Below are 19,202 nucleotides of genomic sequence, written 5' to 3'. Positions count from 1 at the left end.
CCATTGTGCCACAATCACAGAGCCTTGTGCTGTGGTCCTGGTTGCTCTCCCAAGCTAAGCAGGGTTGGGTTAAAGGGGTGCTCGAATGGGAGATCTTTGAAAAAAGGAACAGTAGCACTGAGGTGGCTCTGAGATGCTTTTTTATCGCATGCTAGGGCAAACGTATGCAATTCTGTATATTCTGTATACCTGCAGTGAGTAATTTATTGATGAGCATGTATACAGGGGATTTTTAGGACTAACTTCTCCCACCAGACCTAGAGCAGTGGTTTTCAATCTGTGGTCCACAGACCCCTTGGGGGTCTTCAGACTATGTCTAAGATTTCCAAAGGGGTCTGCACCTCCATTCAAAAATTTTTAGGGGTCCACAAATGAAAAAAGGTTGAAAACCACTGACCTATAGGGACAGTCAAGGATGTGTAGCATTACTCCAGCCAGAAAGCCAAAAGGCAAAGAATATGTCAGTCAAGCCCTGTATCTAAAGTCTCCGTCTGCCCACATTTTTCAAGTGCGTGCAGGCCACCCATTGCAAGCCACAGAGGGCGGGGACAAGGCCCATTAAGCTATTATGTCCTAAAGAGGCCCTTTAGTTTCAGTGACATCTGCTTCCTTCGTAGCTTGAGTTCCCTGGGTGCTACCTGCAGGCTGAAGTTCTGTGGATCTCATTCTAGAGAGTTCAGCACAGTCCAAAAATTGTTTGCCTGTTTTTTGGGAGCGAGGGGCCTGATACAGAAGCCATCACCCCCATATGGGTGCAGAACCACAACTCCAGCAACCTGAGCACCCCAAGCACGTCAAACATCGCCAGACTCAGACACTCATGATGTGCTGGGCAGAAGCCTCCACTTCCCAGGTGTGCAACACGATACCATGTTCATCACCCCACCCATTTGTCAACCACTGTTGACTGACTCTGGCTATGTTTGAGAGTGGCACCTTCAATAGGAGGGTTCTCTGAGCAACAACAACAAAAGATATGCCACTTCCTCCTCGGTGCACTGCTCATTCATTCTACAGTGTGTCCCTGAGTGTGTCTACTGATTGGACCAGAGAGGATGGATGTTCCTCAAGGGAATCCTCATAGGGTAATTCCTTCAGTCATCATCCTTTCTCTGCCCATGCTCTATTCCACACTCCTTCCCTGGAAGAGAGGCACTGCCTTAGATCCTTGTATCTTTTATTCCCATTTCTCTATCCTAACTTCTTCCCTATTTCAGCAGCCGCTTTCTGGAAAAGAGCTGGTGGACTGGAGGCTTATCTTCAGAGCTTGAATGACAGGTTCTTTGCTTTCTGATAGGTTGAAGCCACAATGCTGCACGACCTTGACTGTCCCTAATGGTAGGATGAGAAAAGAGCAGAGGAATTACCACCCTGGCCCATTGTTTTCCCACTCATTGTCATCATGGAAAAGGGCAGGCAGGTCAATGTTGTGCTTGGGCAGATGTGTCATCATTAGCAGTAGGTGGGAGGGAGGAAATTTCCAGGCCAGACAGCACAGCTGGTAAACAAACCTGGAGTGCAGGGATGAGCAAGTTAGTCGGGAGTTTGGTAAGTGCATCAGTGTTCTGACTGCTATGGAACAACGGGAGAGTGGGATATTGGCCCATTGTATTGTTCTACTGTGGTGGTTTTAGGTGACTCCAAGCCAGGTTTAGCATCAGTCAGAGAACAGTGAAGAGACAGAGGCAGAACAAAGCTTTGGGGAACCCCAACTTTCAGTTAACAGTAGTTACACTTTGCCCTCCTATAGAACTTTCTGTTACTCCCTGTAGTTCAGGCATTTCCATAATAGGCCCTAATCCTAGTGCCTGGCACCTTTGTCAGAGAGTCCAAAGTGTTTCAAAAACACTAAGGAATTAGGCTGGGATATCAAAGTAAGCTCAGGAAGTTAGATGCCCAAGTTCCGTAGAAATTCAGGGGGGAATTTCAAAAGTGCCTAAGGGAGTTAGGTGTCCATTTGCCATGGACTCCCACGTGCGACTTGTGCTCCTAAAATCCCTTAAGTGCTTTTCAAAATCTTCCCCTCAGAGGAAGTTACAGGTGGATTTTTCAATAGTGCCTATGTGATATAGGCCCACAAGTCACCTTGAAAGTCAATGACGGTTATGTGCCTAAATCACCTTTACCTCTCACTGAATTTTAGTGGATCTTGGGAGCAAATTCCCATAGTTTCCTTTGGACAATCCCAGCTTTGAGTCCCTCACCATACCACTGTAGGTCAGCATTAGCCCAGCTTTTCAAATGTTTCAGCTTTCACAAACGTTTTTATGGACTTGTAAATACTATAAAAACTTTTTTTCTTTCTCCTTACAGGAGAAGGCTGGCAAGTAGCCTTTGGGCAGGGAGTGACAAGTTTTTTAGTACAGAGGCTGTTTTATCTCTGTTTTGCAAATGGGAAACCTGAGACAGATTAATGACTAGCCTGTGTCAGCTGCTTTCTGTCCCCTCTCTCTAGCCATGCTTAGGTACATATCTGGATCCCCATTACTGAGCCCCTCACGCTCTTTAACAGTACACCTGTGATTTTGGGCAGAGCTCTTATCCCCATTTTACAGATGGGGAACTGAGGTCCAGCACTGCTAAATGACTTGCCCAAGGTCCCAGAGGAGGTTAGTGGTGGAGCAGGGCATTGAATCCAGCTCTCCAAAGTCCTGGGCTGGTGCCCTAACCACTGGACCATCCTTCCTCTCTTCTAGTCCTGTGCTTTGCTTGCCCTAGGTATGATTTCTACCTGGATGGCATCCCTTTTCAATTTTTGATACCACAGAGTCTCTGAAGCACTCTACCTAGATTTGACCTCTCACTATTTAGTATTTTGATTGGCTGGCCATTCTTCCTCAATTTGGAGTTATCGAGGCAACAGGAAGAGAAGTTTTTTTAAGCGTTAAAATCTTAGCAGGGTAACTTTTATTAAAAACCAAAGAGAATGAATAGCTAGTGAAAGCTTTACTCAGACATCGGTCCGTCGGCAGAGGCCTGTTTGCATTTTAGAATCCTGTGCTCTCCCAGATGAAAGCCCTGCAGAAGGATTTTGTTTTTCAGACAGGAGGCAAGCCAAGTTGGTGATTTCATCCCAAGGCAGGCTGTGTCAAGCTGGTCCTATTCAAGCACGCAGGAAATCAACCTTGGAGCTCGTTCAGAAAAGAAGAGGGAGGGAGCGGGATTCTTAAACTGAACTCCAGGCAAGCAGGAAAGATGCCTTCTGTCATCAGGGTGCTCCAGGGGATGGTTCCTCACTCTTTGAAGGATTAGCTGGCAAGGTTTCAAATAACATTTCTTAATCCCCAGCTATTCCAAAGAGCAATTTGATCTCTGTCCTTCTGGAGCTGTGTGAGGGGCATGCACTGCATCACTCTGATAAGGGGTCAGGTGGCGATCACAGGCTCAGGCAGATTTTTCCCAAGCTGCTGTAAATCCAGTACATTTTTTTCTGGTTATAACAATTGTTACCTAATTAAAACAGATGCTTTCTGGGCTTTAATAGGGCTTAGTGAAGGGAAAGAGAGAGAGCAGGCTATGGGCAAAGGAGAGGAATGGGGAGGCTAGTTGGCAGCTGTAGAAATGAGATGGAGGAGTGATTTAATTTCCAGCAAATAGTTCTCTACGATTTGTGTGAACATTCTTCACTGATGTACTTCAAGAGCAGCTAGAGCATGGACTGCAACAATACAGGCCACAGAGGATGAATGGTCCAGAGGTTAGAGCACTGGAGGACGACTAAGGAGATCTTAATTCTTTTCCTGGCTTTGTCATGGACATTTTCCATGACTCTGAGCCAATCTCTGAAACTCTCTGTGCTTCTGCTCCTCAGCTGTAAAATGAGGTTAATATTTCTTCCTCGCAGGGGTGTTGTGAGAAAACATTTTGCTAATGTTGATGAAGATCCTGGACGCTTAGTGATTGGGGGCTATAAGTATCTAGATACCTTTATTGCATTGCTGTCCCTTGCCCTGGAGAGGCCACCTATAGCGATGAGAAGTGAGTTAAATTTCCATGGACCATTCTGTTGCTGATCTCTATCTCTCTGCAGCAACAGCCAATTAATATTGGTTGTAATGTGAGCATCAACAACCGGATTTGGAACCTCCTCTCTGTTAGACCACCAGACACTCCACAGCTGACTGTTAGCCACGGGAGTCCTGACCAAGAATTGAAATGGCAACTAGGAAGTCACAGGCTCCATAGCTCAACCCCTATCCCATGGGCATACCCAAGTCCCATCACAGAATGAAGCAGGATGGGCAGACTTTTGGTTACTTTGATTTCTCCCATTGAGCCCCATTGCCCGTTGCAGTCTGGTGGGCACTGTTCATGGGACACAGAACTACTTACCTCTAGATCATTGTTTTGCTAAGTTGGCTAGCAACCAAAGATAACCATAATTGAAGAGTGATGTGGTGCCTTATGAAAAATGAGGTGGGGGGGCTCAGATTCGTTCCCAGTGGGCAGGTGTCCAGATCACAAGTCACAGCAGCAGTCTTGGCAGAGAGGCCAAGCACAGAACTTGTCTCTCTCACTATGTAGGTGCAGAATGAAGAACATTGGCTGGATGTAAGAATACTAAGACAATGGACCAAACTGCACTGGGGAGTCATGGAAGTTCCTTCCCTGGAGGTTTTCAACAGGAGGCTGGATACCCATCTATCTTGGATGGCTTAGAGACTACAAATCCTGCATCTTCCTAGAGGGGTAGACTAACTGACCCTTGTGGTCCCTTCCAACACTCTGGTTCTTTGATTCTATAGCGTATTGCCTAGCCACTGCCAATAGACAAGAGCACATCTGACCCCAGGGCTGTGAACTGGACACCTGCCTGGGTTCTGTAGACTCAGACTATTCAAGAGGGCAGGAATTCTGTTGTAGTGGAGGGCTCCACCCACCATCCAGGGATCAATTTAAATAGGCTGTTCCCAGCACTCCAGGATCTATATAGGCTGACACCTACCACCAGGGCTAACTTCACTTGAAGTATGTGTGTGAATTTAGTGGATGTAATGGAGCATGGATACACAGAATGTGCAACGCTGCACAGATCCCTGCCACCGTATGGGCTTGTTCACCCACAAAAGTTGTACTGGTTTAACTAAAATTGGTTCAAAATAGATTTAAGTTAAACCAGTGTGCATGCTTGTGTAGACACGCGCACACAGTTTAAAACGGGCTATATAGGTTTAGCTTTCACCTTTAAATGTATCACTGCAAGCTAAACCTCTATGAGTCAGGCTGAAACTGATTTATTTGTCTCCCCACAGGGTTTTTGCACCAGTTTAGCTGAATCAGTTTAAAATCACACCTTTAGTTACTTATTCAATGATGGTTGTACAGTGCTGTGTATAGACCAGGCCACCCCTGCCCTGCATCAGAACACTATCCAAATCAGCATTTTCCAGTGTTCCCCATGGTGCTGCCCCAGAAGCACACAAAGATGGCTGTTGAAATTACCACTGTGACAGGTCACTTTGTTGGCCATTTCACCAGGGAGATCAAAGATCAAATAGGCCTGGGTGCTGGAGTTGCTCACCCATGCTTAATCATGGCCTGAAAGGTACATTGGAGAAGCAGTTTGAGGGCAGTTTCATCGGCTGCTGGCCATTCTGTCCCCATTCTGTGTTTGTACAGCACCTACCACAATCAGATCCTGCTCTATGATGAGTCTTTGGGTGGTACAATACAGGCAATAATAATAATAGAGGATATTAGCCATCAGGTATGCCACTCTTAACAACCTGCACTGACATACTATATTTAAACGAAAGTTAATCACAAGTTTATCAGTGAAAACCTTGCTGGGATTATATGTTCCCAACTGAACTCTGCACGTGTTCCTTGCAGGACGAACAGAGTTTGCTGGGGGTTTTCACCATAGAAGATCAAATCTACCCCTTTGCAGGTCTCCTACAACACAGAAGGACTTCAAAGAATGCAAACTCTCCTTTCGAGCAATAGCTTTTATGGACTTTTTTTTTTTTCTGTTAAAACAAGCTCTTTCTGTTGTGAATAATGCAGACAAAATGTTTGCAACTTGGCCCGGAGGATGGGAAAAATGCAGGGACCGAAAGCCAAGGCAGTTTCTCAATGTCGACACTTGTTAGACAATTTTTATTTAGTGGCTGGTGCTGGAATCTGCCCACGCAAGCTGGGGGCTGAGGAAATAGAATGTGAGCACATCTGCTTGAAGAGCTGCTGTCTGACTTGGGGAGCATCTTGTGGTAATTAGGGGTATTCGCATCTTTAATTTAATTGACCAGAGGGGTTTTTGCCTTTCTTTTGTGTTTTTTATTTTCATAAAGCCAAGGTAGCCCTAAACACTAATAACCCTCTGCCTTTATCTCATGCCCTTTATCCCAGGGAGCTCAAAGCACCTTGCAAAGGTGCAAGAAGTAGTGTTGTTACCATGGAAACACTGAGGCCTGTGGTTAGTGTCAGAGCCAGAACACAGGGTGTACAATTCCCAGCTCCAATCACTACTTTACACTCCCTTTTCCATGGCAGCATAGGGACCATAGAGGGAGGTCTTTTCTAAGGCAGGTAGCTTCCCTGGGAGGAAAACCTACCCTCCTCCCCCTCTTTAACCACCAAACAACGCCCTTTTTCTTAGGCAAAAAGCAATTTCCTTTGCCAGTAACATGCATTCCTCTTGCTATTGTAATCCAGCTTCTGCCTGCCCACAGGCCTGTGTGTCTGACACTACCGTGTGTGATCCTGGACCCTGCAAGATCAAATTCAGTTTTGTAGAACTTTGCTACACTGTAAGGGGACCCCCATCCATCCATCCTAAAGGGCCATCTCTTATTTGGTGCCTTCTATCCTGTGACCTAGAAGCGAGGAAAACGTGGTAAGAAAATATTGGAATCAGTGCATTGGAGGAAAATAATGATACTACTACTCAGCTCTCTGTAACACATTTCCTCTGTGGATCTCAAAAGCACTTTGCAAAGGGAGAGCAGGATCATTGTCCCCATTTTACAGTGGGGGAAACTGAGGCACGGAGTGGCAAAGTGACTTGTCCAAGATCACACCAAGAGTCATGAGAAGAGAACCTGTCTCCTGAGTTTGAGTACCCATCCAGTACTCTACCTGCTAGAGCAGGGGTCCTGAACCAGCGGGTTGTGGCCACTGTACTGTTTTCATATTGCTAAATGGCGAAAAGGCCCCACTATGGACTAAAGACCTTGCATGTGGCTATATGAAGGAACAAACTAACCAGCCGCAGTGTGATAAGCTTTCACACTTCAAAAGGGGGAAGCCCCTGATGCTGGAGAAGAAACAATTCATTCATGTTCCTCCCCAGCAATACGTCCCTTGTCCCCTTGATGCTCCCCAACCCGTGGCTCCTCTTCACCTTTTGACTCCCTTCCATACCTTCTTCTTTCTCTGGCTGTCCATATGTTTCACCCCCCTACTCCAACTACCCACAAGTTCACTGACTAGAGAGACCCTATCAGGAGTATAGTCCCCAGCTGGCCTGTGGCTATGGAGTTATGGTTAGGCTAAGAGTCCTGAATGACCCCTAGAGCTATCCTATGGGACTCTACCCGTATGGATGCAGCACAGAGCACCTACCCCATATCTGCTAAGAAAAACGGGCCACAGAACTGGGTGCTCTGGGAGCAGGTGCCTAAACTTAGGAAAGTTCAGGCTATCATGCTGGTTTCTTTTTGGCCTCTCTTCTTCTGAGTGGGCAGCCATTGTCATTCCTGTGGGAGAACCACTTTGGCAGCAGGGGGGTGGTTGCCTTGTTTCTCAGGGCTGAAATAGGCCAGGAGGCTACACAGCTAAGTGCGACGAGACATAACCATGTCCCAAGGGAGCTACTGAGAAGTACTTGGCCAGGGGAGAGGCATGGTGTCCCAGTGAAAACCAGGCCATGGCCCAATGGTGTGACTGAGGGACTATTGCATAGGGTTATCATAGGTCCATATTTTCCCAGACATGTCTGGCTTTTTAGTTCTTAAATCGACATCCGGGAGGAATTTTTAAATATCTAAAAATGTCTGGGAAAACACAAATGTATGGTAACCCTAACTCCAAAGTCCTGGGGCTGGCGACACTTCCTGGGGCAGCTCCCAGCGCCTGCCCACCGGCAGGAGCCTGCAGTGTGGGTGGCCCCAAGGCACAGAGGCGGAGGGGGTCTCTGCATGCTGCATTGGCTCCCTCCTGCCCAATCAGAGCTGCAGGGCTTGCAGGCGCCGGCAGCGGGCAGAGAGCCCTCCGCCCCCCAACCCGACTGTAGGAGCCAGAGGGACCTGCCGGATGCTTCCCAGGAGCTGCCCCAGGCCAGGACTCCCCACCTCACCCCCCAGCAGGTCTCTCTCACTCTTAGGGTTGGGTCGGGGTGGGGAGGATGGCGGGGTCTCTGCGTGCTGCCAGCGCCTGCAATCCCCACTCCACAGCTCTGGCAGCTCCCGTTGGTGCTTTTCCCAGCCAGTGGGAGCCACAGAGCTCGCACTTGTGGTGGACACAGCACGTGGAGACCTGTTGGCTGCCCCTGATCCTAGGGGCCAGAAGGACCTGCAACAGGAGGGGTGAGTAGGTGAGTGATGAGCAGTGGGGGTTGAGTAGGGAGCCAGCAGTGGGCAGCGGGGGTTGAAGTAGGGAGCCAGCAGCGGATGGGTGGGCGGAGGTGAGGAGGCAAGAAGCGGTGATCCAGCAGCAGGCCGGGGTTCTTGGGGGGGGGGGGCATGGGGGTTTCTGGCAGGGGAGTCAGGAGGGACTCAGCAAGCCAGCTGCCGGCCAGGGGGTGAGGAAGGGTGCAGTGGCAGGGCCTGGGGCAGAGTGGAGGCGAAGCTGACACCCCTCTCCCCCACCCATGAAGTGTCCTCTTTTTTGAATGTTCAAATATGGTAACCCTACTATTGCGTGTCTGAGCAGTAACCTTGCCGTGGCCCCTTCACTGAGGCACAGATGTATGATTCCTATGCCATGGAAGGGGTACAGTCCCCTTTATCCTGTCCTCCCCCCAGCCCTGCTCATGCCAGGGCTTGAAAGACAAGCAGGTGTCTCTAATCAATTAGACTAATACAGAGCTGGCTGTGTGGGAGAATTCGTAATTTACACAGGTGTTCACGAGTAAGGCTGGATCCCAGTTTAGGGTTTTGCAGTTGTAAGTTTTCCTAGCTGTTGTGGGGATTTATTTTTTGTACTGTATTACAGAAGCATCCGTAATCCACACTGGATCCTGGGACCATGTTGTCTTAGGTGCTGTATTGTACACATAGTAACAGAGTCCCTTCTCCAAACAGCTTAGAATCTAAATACACAAGACAGACCCTGGGTGGGAATAACATACCTCAGGTCACATCGCAGTGCCAGGGACAGAACTCAGCCAGCCTGACTCCTAGTTTAATGCTCTATCTGCTGGGCTGTGCTGCCTTCAATGCCACTTCTCTTGCTAATTTTAATGAGAGTGGATGAGTCAATCCTCTGCCCTGCTTTGAAAAAAAAATCTGTGTTATAAATAAGAAAATAAAAAATAGAATTTGGAAGTTTAGACAATAGCAAATATGGAATGAAATGTTTTAATGAAAATAAAGCACCTAATGAAATGAAAGCAAAGGTTTTTGGGGTGGAGTGCAGGTTTTTTGTTTTATGCACATCCCAGACATGGAACTACTGCCGGAGACCCAGAAAGCCAAACTGACCAGTCTACTTTAATAGTCCCACCTAAAAGGAGACATGCAAAAGATAAAGGAACATGCAATCTGGCTGCATGGAAAAATGCAACAGAGATTGGTTTGTGGGGGGGGGGTTTGTAGGCTATTCGTTTAAGTTAAATAATCCAGCAATTTCTCTACATTCAGCCAAAGCCTGAAGTGCAAGGAAGAACTGGAGAACAATGCAAAGAAAGGAGAGGTACAAAATTAGCCTTTTATTTTTTTTAAAGAAGATCTTGTAAAGAAGAAATAAATCTTTAAAAAACTGAGTCTTCCCCCGACCCAAATGGGTGAAAGGTGACAATGCAGAAAAAAGCATATGCACTAACTTTCTCTATTCCTTCTTTACTTTTAGAGCTGGGATGAGTCCCATGGTACTGGTTCTGGTTACCTGATTGGCTGGGCATATCTCCTGTGGTCAAATGGGCTAGTAGAAGCCATAATGACTTTCTTTTTCAGAGACAAGAAGAAGCAGCTGTGTGTTCTGGTGCAGTGCGGAGAAAGGGTTGTTTAATGTTTCTTCACCCTGAAGACAGCCCAAGATTTTAGGATCTCACCTGGCAGCCTCCCACAAAAGCATTATGAGAGAGCAAATATTCCAAGTTGTTGGAGTATTCAGCCAATGAGAAGACAATAAAAGGTAGGATTAAAAGTCAAAGTGTACCTGAATCTGTTGAGGTGCCTAGGTTTCCCTGGAGTTTGTTTAGGTTGTGAGCCTGGTACGATAGGGTTTTATTAGTTTAAAATTTGCACATGGGTGCTGGAGGTACTGCTACACCTGCTGGCTTGAAATGGTTTCCCTCATATACAGGGTTTAAGGTTTGGTTCGATGGCTCTCGGCACCCCCAAATTGTTCCTGCACCCTTGAATCTACATTTTTTAAGTTTTGTTGCCCTTGTAGTCATAGTGTATAGATGATACAAATCAGTAATGCTGCTGGAGATAACAGGCTGCCTTGTCTGACACACCATGAACAACAGCAAGAACAATTTAAAATGTGATTTCAAACTTGTTTGCTTATTCTGGATGCCTGAAATTCTGCTTGAAAGGTGTAGATTTTGTCAACCCCACGTCTGTGTGTGTGTGTGTGTGTGTGTGTGTGTGTGTGTGTGTACTTCCTGTATTAATCTATGTGGGCTTTTAGTACATGTTGTTGTTCTATATCTCTATATGCCAAAAATGCTCAAAAATGGCAGCCAGAGGTCTTCTGTGTGACATTTGGAATGGGCAAAATCATGAGCTAGAAGAAGAGAATTTTGACCTGGGGTGGGGGCGGGGGCGGGGGAGGAGGGAGAGGGGATTTGTGGAAGGGGTGGCAGAGTTTAGAATTTGATGGAAAAGCACGTTGAATGCTCAGAGGGTCATGCAAAACAAATAGATCAAAATGTTCCTGCAAAATGTTGTGGAAAGGTCACTGCTAATTTAGATTAGTCCTAGAGGGGATTAGTGGACATTGCTAATGACTAAGATTCTTTTCTGTCTTCAGTTGTGTAAAGGAACAGTAGTTGTCATGGGTATAGGGCCAGGTGCCCGTCTGTGACCAGTGGTACAGTGACAAAACAGGCTTCTGAAACCAATGCAGTGTTTGTTTTAACAATAGGAACAAAGCATTTAGAGAAAAAGGCAGACCTAACTTCTTCAGACACCCCCAGCAGGTGCATGTCTCAGTTTGGTTCCCACAAACAACTCCCTGCTCTCTCTCGAGAGAGACTCTTTTTAGTTTGCTATAGTTTTTTAGTTCTTCGAGGTCCCAGGCTTTTTCCTGTCCTGGTATTGTCTCTTAACAATCCTCAAGTGTTTGCAAAAAAAGTGGCTTATCTGTACCCATTTTTCTTCATTCTTGCTTGACAAGGGAATGGGTTTACTATGGGTAGGGTGACCAAATGTCCCGTGTTTTAAAGGGACAGTGCCATTTTTTGGGGACTTTTTCTTATATAGACACCTATGACCCGCCACCCCTAGTCCCGTTGTTTCACAATTGCTATCTGGGCACCCTAACTAAGGGCCTTATTTTGAGCTGAATTTAACTCCTGTTGTCACAACTTTCCATTGATTTCAACTGGAATTGAACCATGGCTTAATGGGGGTGCCGAAAATCTACATCTCCCACTGAAATTAATGGGAGCTGCCAGGTACTCAGTGCACTTTTAAAATCAGGCCCTAGAGCACTAATATATTTTTAAAGTACCCACTATTATAGTATCTAAACCGATGATGTAGGATGAAAAGAATCTCTCCTTGTTTGTAAATAAATGGGCTAGTAAGGCCATATCACCATACAAAAGTTACACTGCTTTAACTACTGTTGAAGTGGTACAAACTTCCTTTTGTGTGTGCAGATAAGGGCCATTTCTAGGGGCGGGTGAGCAAGGTACCTGCCCTCAGCTCCAACTTCCAGGGGACACCAAACTGCTTATTCCTGTAGAGCAGTGGCTCTCAGCCTTTATTCTGGTGACCCCCCCACACACACTCCTTACAAATGAAAAACACTTTTAAATATATTTAACCCCATTATAAATGCTGGAGGCAAAGCGGGGTTTGAGGTGGAGGTTGATAACTTGCGACCCCCCATGTAATAACCTTGCAGCTCCTTGAGGAGTCCAGTTTGAGAACCCCTGTTGTAGAGGAAGGGGAATAGGTTATGCTAGTATTGTGCGCAGTAGGGGTTGTAGCAGTGTAACTATCAGTACCATTAACTGGCTTAGTTATATACCAGTACAACAGCTGTGTAGACCAGGCATAGGTGGGAAAGGGTCAGTCGAACTTGTGTGAAAGCCACATGCAGAATGGTGATTGAAGGGACAGCGGATTGTCCTAGAATCTCTGAGAAGGATGAAATATCTCAAGGGAAAAGTGACGCAATTTCCAGCCGAACGTAGCGCATTTTACAAATGCTTTAACCGTTAATTAATATCAAAATCTGCAGCCCATTATGGGGCTTTGGCAACACATTTCACTTCATACTCAAATAATTGGGAGACTGCCCGAGTGTATTCATAGGCCAACTCCCAGGGCTACAGTAAAGGCTATTGTCTTGTGTGAAGTAGTAATTTGCCCCTCCCACGCTGCTTTACTCTCTGCATGACCTTTGGAAGTGGTCAGTTGCCTTTACCATACATGGAAGAGCATCTTCAAACTAAGTGCTGAGGCTACGGAGGTATTTTTATTTTTGTAAACCTAAAATATCATTGTTACTAAAAAATCTGGGGACTAGGAAGAAAAAACTCTCTCTGCAAACTCAGCCAAGCATTGCAATGTGGTTTAGATTTAGTGCTAGAATTATGTCATCACTGAGCCCTGTGGCCCAAGCAGGAACTTCTGGTATATCTCATGATGGAAGGTCGGCCTGAACGAATGACGACAGTGTCTTGTTCTGATGACTGAAGAGCAGGCTCTAGCATACTAAGCATAAGACTGGGAGCCTATACTCCTTGAGCCAAATTTCCAAAATTCAGCTTCTATTTAGGCACCAGAATGAGGGGCTACATTTTCTAAAGAGCTCAGTAGCAAGGGTCACATCATTCACTGCCCAGAAGTGTCCTGATGAGAGCTGCTGGGTGCTGTCCTCTGTTGAAAAATCCAGGACTTTGGAGCTGTGCTCTGTCTCCACGCCAGCTACAGGCAAAACCCTGCAGCTCCGCTGCTCCAGGCTTCGCTCCAAAGCCCTAGAAAAATCTGACCCCGGACTCTGTTTCTGGTTTCACCACTGACTCTGTACCTTTGAGCAAGTCCTTGTAGTTAAGGCACTGAACTATTTCAATTTTCTGCTCTGTGTGACTTTGGCCGAGCCCCTGAATCTCTCTCTCTTAGTTCCCCACCTATAAAATGGGGATAAAAATACTTCTATTCTCCCCTCATTGTCTTGTTTGTGTAGATGAAGTGACCAGTTAGACTGGGAGTCTGCAGCAGAGCTGGGAGGTGAACCCAGATCTGCAGAGCTCCAGTCCAGTGCTATAATGAGCCACCCTTCCTTAGACCTTCAGATTACACTTCCTTAAAGGTAAAATGGAAGTGTATCTAGTGGTTAAGGCAGGGGATTGGGAGCCAAGTGCAGGGCCGGTGCAAACCATTAGGCAACCTAGGCGGTCACCTAGGGCACTAGCATTTGGGGGGCGGCATTTTGGGTCCTTCAGCGGCAACCGCAGTGGCTGGATCTTTGGCCATTCCAGTCGTCAACGGCATTTAGGTGAAGGGACCTGGGGCAGGGGGGCATGGGGAGGGCTGCCTGTAGCAAGTAAGTGAGGGCCCGGCACGCAGGGGAACCGCTTCCCGCCCCAGCTCACCTCTGCCCCACCTCCTCCCCTGAGCACGCCGCCCCGCTCTGCTTCTTTTCCTCCCAGGCTTGCGGTGCCAAACAGCTGATTGGCGCCGCAAGCCTGGGAGGCAGGAGAAGTGGAGTGGCGACGGCATGCTCGGGGAGGAGATGGAGCAGAGGTGAGCTGGGACGGGGAGCTGCTCCACGACTCCTGGGCTGGGGGGAGCTGCCATGGGGGGGGGCACCTCAGGGTGGAGGGGGGGTGGGGAGCTGCCATGGAGCAGGGGGGGCGGAGAGCTGCCACAGGGCTCGGGGGAGGGGGCAGGTGCACAAGGTGGAAGTTTCGCTTAGAGCGCGAAACATCCTTGCACCCACCCTGGCCAAGTGACCTGGATTATTTCCTGATTCCGCCGCTAACTCGCAAGACCATGAGCAGAATGCTTCACCTTCCTGGTTGAGGGCATGTCACCAGTGCAGCAAAGAGGGTAGCACAGGTGGTAGCCTGGGCCAGTTGCCTTAGTACGTAGTATGGGGGGATTTGTACACAGGTAGCTAACCCAAGCTGCTGCTTCTGCTACCTCCAGTTACACTCCTCTTCCTAGTGCCCTTGCTCAAGCAAAGCTAGCATGTGTGTCAACTCATGCTGGGGAGTACCCTCCCAGGAGCTGCGTAGACATACTTAGCCTCTTCCTCTGTAAAACCGACGTTTGTGATTTGCTTTGAGGACCTTCAGCGAAAGGCATTATATCCGTGCAGAAGGGTTAGCCCTTTAACCATCATTAATAACGCAGTTATCTTAATAAAAGAACGGATTATGACATGACAGTTGTATTGAGGTTTAACAGCTGTCATGGATCCACTGAATTATAGGTTTGTTAATCCTCAATGAGGGTGTTCTGTTCTGTCAGCTGATTTTTTACTGAACATGCAATAAGTGTCTTACTCAAGTGAATCTCTATTAAACACATATGTGGAAATCTTAATTTGAAGCATGGCGGAAAAGAAGGACTCGGTTCAGTTAATAAAATCCTGTTTAAACATGGTGGGCTGCAAAATCCATCCAATGCCAAAGCAAACTGTGACCTGTAAACTTCAGGCCAGATGTCTCATGTGGAGTGTAATAAAAAGCCAAAGGACCGGGGAGTGGCGGGGGAAAGGTCTGAGGGGAACAGTTTGGCCCTTGAATCTCCAATCCATACAAAGGGGTTTTGTTTCCATTCAGGAAACACAAACTCCTTCTGTGTTGTTCACATTCAAACTATGTGTTCAATAGCCCCTTTTCTCCCTCTCCACTCAGCAGCAGCAACAGCTCTAAGTAACGCTGGTGAGCAGAAACCAGATCTTGTAGAGAGGTTCAGGACACGTTCTATGCCTCCCTCGAAACAATGGAGAAAAAAGGGACATCAAATGCAGTTGCAGTGATGGCTTCATAGGTCATGGGCTGGGTTTTGGCCTAGCAGTGGGCCCAAACAGAAGCTCCCAATCTGAGTACCCAGTGGTCTGAGGGAAAGGTTGATCTTGTGGTTTAGACATTTCACTAGGAGGTAGGAGACCCGAGTTCCACTCCTGGCTCTGATGCTGACTCCCTGAGTGACTTTGGGCAAGAGTCTTCACCTCTTTGTGCCTTCATAGTGTCCCCCACCCCTTCCCCATCAGTAAACCTGGGGAGAAGACTTCCCTGCCTTACTGGCATATTGTGAGAGTACGTTAATTAATCTTTGTGAAAGGCTCAGGTACTGTGTTGACGGAGGCCATATAAGTGCCTGGATAGATGTAAACTTTTCAGCTGGCCCATCTCTCTAGACACAGCAGTTTGACTCAGCCTGTCAAAGAACAGCCCTGAGCTTTGGAGAAGTTCAAATCCAGATTGAAACTCTCCAGGGCCCTAGTACTGATCGTAGGGTCCGATGTGGGACATACTGCGTATTCGTTCCACCTATATATAAATACAGGTGGAGAGGATAGGGAGGTGATTGGTCCAGATTTCTGCAGCTGGCTGAGCCACCCTCATTTTGAGCAAATAAAATCTAGAATTGAAGTAGGTGACTGGCACCTACGTCTCCAGGGTTCTATTCCCACCTCTGTCACTGACTCACTAAGTCACCCTGGGCAAGTCTCTTCACCTCTGTTGTACGTTTTCCTCTCTGTAAAGCAAGGCTATTTGCCTGCTTCAGAAGGGGTGTTATGTGGCTTGATTTACAAACATGAACTACTACAGGATCATCTGATATGATAACAATAGCACTTTCTCAGCTGGAAATGCTTTACCAAGGTGGGTAGAGTATCATTATCCCATTTTACAGAGAGAGAAACAGAGATACAAGGAGGCAAAGTGATTTGCCCAAGGCTACAAAGTGAGTCAGTGGCAGAGTTATTAAAAGAAACAAACAGTCTCCTGACTCCCATGCCCACTTCAAACAGTCAACAGCTACTCTGAGGAAAGCGGCTATAACCGAATGAAATTTTGTATTACTATTTGGGATGTATTGTAAGGATTAGGGTTAGGTTGAATTTCTCTTTTGGCAAAGAACTGGATGGCATTGGGTACAGGATTCCATGTTGGAAGCATTTCCAGAAAGGCCAACCCCACTTTCCATACTTAAGTATTGACCCCTGTGTGTTCTTGTGTTAGTGGGAGTTGATCTCCACAGTTCTGGTCCTGCCTACATATGCCCACCTCTGCCACCATTTTCTCCTTGCTCAGACCATGGGGGTCTCAGGGTAGCTCCATTTGTCTCACTCCTGACTTCACAGCTTTATCCAGACTATCCTGTGTGCTTGGACCAGCCTTCCTCATTCCAGCCAGCTGTGCTGGGCACACCTCGCTCTGGGTCTGTTCGCTGTCTTGTACCCATTTGTTCTTGGGTGCATGTTTCAGGCCAGAATCTTGTTGTGGAGTGACCAGACGTACTGTCCCGATTTTGAGGAGTTTGTCCCGCGTCCTGATCAGAGTACGGTCGGGACACCATTTGTCCCAATATTTTGTTTCCTGGTCTTTGGAGGCAATTTGGCAGAGAGTCTTTCAGTCGCAGATGGTCTTTGGTGGTATTTCAGCAGTGGGTGCTTCTTTCTTTGGCGGCAAGGTTTTTTACCCGCCGCTAAAACACCACCAAAGACCATCCGCGACTGAAGGACACTCTGCCGAATTGCCGCCGAACTCCAGGAAGGGTGAGTGTAAATAAATAAATAAATGCCCCTCTGCAGTGGTCCTGATATTTTCCCCTTAACATCTGATCACCCTATCTTGTTGGCTTTTTGCTGAGCATGTTCTACCTGGTGAGAAAAGGCAGAACCCCTCATCCACATCTTACCCTCCTTATGGTGGCATAACCCCTTTCTTACCTTGTAAGCTGTTCAAGAAAGCAGCCATGTCCATTTCTCTGTCTGTATTGTACTGAGCACAACAGGGCCCAATCCTGAGTGGGCCAATGGGCTGTATCCTGACAGAAGTAATAACTATGCTGAATAAGGACTACCATCTTGAGGATTTGATGCATAAGAATAAGGGGGGGGGGGGGGGAATAACACCTATTAGATCATCTAATCCCTTTCCTCCGCTATTGGAAAACTGTTTCCTATATTCCATTCTCCATTGTTTTCTCAAGTCTTATTATAAATGTACTCTGGGGTAGAGATTCCACCTCTCCTTGGGAAATTATTCCACAGCCTATGAGGTCTCACCATTAAGAGTTTTTCCCGATATTCAGCCTAAATTTTCCCTTTCCTAATTTCATCCCATGACTCCTCATTATATCCACCCCCTTCTATTGTCCTAAATAATTCCACTCTCCGTAATGTTATATCACTAACCAGTTTATGTTCCCTCCCTCACACCTCTTAATCATTTTCTCCTGAGTCAGTTCCTCCAGCCCCCTCTTCATTTTTGTGTCAAGTAGCAGAGGGGTAGCCGTGTTAGTCTGGGAAGTGGGTATTCATCCACGAAAGCTCATGCTCCAAAACATCTGTTAGTCTATAAGGTGCCACAGGATTCTTTGCTTCATTTTTGTGGTGATTCTTGGAATCCCAGTTGGTTACAGTATTCATTACAATAACATCACTGTCTTCAAGAACTGAGAGAGACATTTTGGGGTTCAACTCAGACCAATAAAGGGATGTGTCACTTCCTGCTCTGCAACTCTTAACTGCCTTCAATGCTATGCTGTTGTGGTTCACAGCCCGGACACCAACAGCCAGCCTATAAGCACACAGGTCACACTCTGGCTTCTATAGCCTGGTTACTTTTTGCAGAGATCCCTACACCTCTCCAGTCCCAAATGTCTCCCAAGCTGTCAGTCTTGTAGTGTCAAGTCCCGCTGACCATAGCACACTCAGAACCTTGTTTGTTGCTCCTTTAAAGAGTCTTTACATTGCTCCTCATTCATTTGACAAACACTTTCATTTCTAGCACAGCACTGATTTGGTTTCTTGTAGAAGCAAAACAAGTTTATTAAACGAAAAGTCCTGGCTTCAAGTGATACCAAGTATCAGGGGCCAAGACAGAAATGATTACAAACAAAAATAAAAATAGACTTTAAACAAAATGTAACTGCGGCAAGTTGCAATCTTTCTCACCTGTATTCAGTTCCCAGAGACTTCCTCTCCCTCACGTGAGGGGCCCAGTATTCTGTGATTTCAAGAGGTCTGGCCTCTTGAACCCGCACCTGTTATAATGGCCCCTTAACTTCGTGACCATACACAAGTTCAAATGGTGAAAACCCTAAACTGGGATGTGGTACAGCCCTGTAGGCAAACAGCAACTGCTGCAACACTAGGTCCCAATTATTGGAGAATTCGTTGATGAATTTTCGTATCATGGCCCCCAAAGTTCCATTGAACCTTTCCACCAGGCCATTGGTTTGATGATGGTACGGGGTGGCAACCAAGTGATTCACCCCATGAGTTTCCCACAGTTTTTCCATGGTCCCTGCCAGGAAATTAGACCCTGAATCTGTAAGGATGTCGGAGGGCCAACCTACCCTGGCAAAGATGTCTGTTAAGGCCAGGCACACAGTGTTAGCCCGGGTGTTGCCTAGAGCTACTGCTTCCGGCCATCGGGTAGCAAAGTCCACTAAAGTCAGTACGTACTGCTTTCCTCTGGGCGTCTTTTTTGGGAAAGGGCCCAGAATATCCACAGCTACTCGCTGAAATGGGACCTCAATTATGGGGAGTGGCTGGAGAGGGGCCTTGACCTGGTCTTGAGGCTTTCCCACTCTTTGGCATACCTCACAAGACCGGACATACTTGGCAATGTCCTTGCCCATCCCCTCCCAGTGGAAGGACTTCCCCAACCGGTC

At 47.0% G+C, this 19,202-nt stretch overlaps 1 protein-coding gene across 11 annotated transcripts in view; it reads left to right on the top strand.

Moving 5' to 3' along the window:
* Positions 1-19,202, top strand: part of ZBTB44 (zinc finger and BTB domain containing 44) — a 173,419-nt gene that overhangs the window by 75,721 nt on the left and 78,496 nt on the right. For 3 of the 11 annotated variants that reach the window (XR_007769141.1, XR_007769145.1, XR_007769144.1), the window contains exon 10: positions 10,113-10,293. The exons of 7 other annotated variants lie outside the window; for them this stretch is intronic. The gene's annotated coding sequence lies outside the window, so the exon portion shown is untranslated. Of the gene's footprint in view, positions 1-10,112; positions 10,306-19,202 lie in introns of all 11 variants that reach the window. One more of the 11 variants, XR_007769142.1, reaches the window with a different exon arrangement.

Source organism: Gopherus flavomarginatus, chromosome 13, assembly GCF_025201925.1.
Source record: "Gopherus flavomarginatus isolate rGopFla2 chromosome 13, rGopFla2.mat.asm, whole genome shotgun sequence".
Lineage (NCBI taxonomy): Eukaryota > Metazoa > Chordata > Testudines > Testudinidae > Gopherus > Gopherus flavomarginatus.
This window is presented reverse-complemented; position numbering and strand designations above follow the sequence as displayed.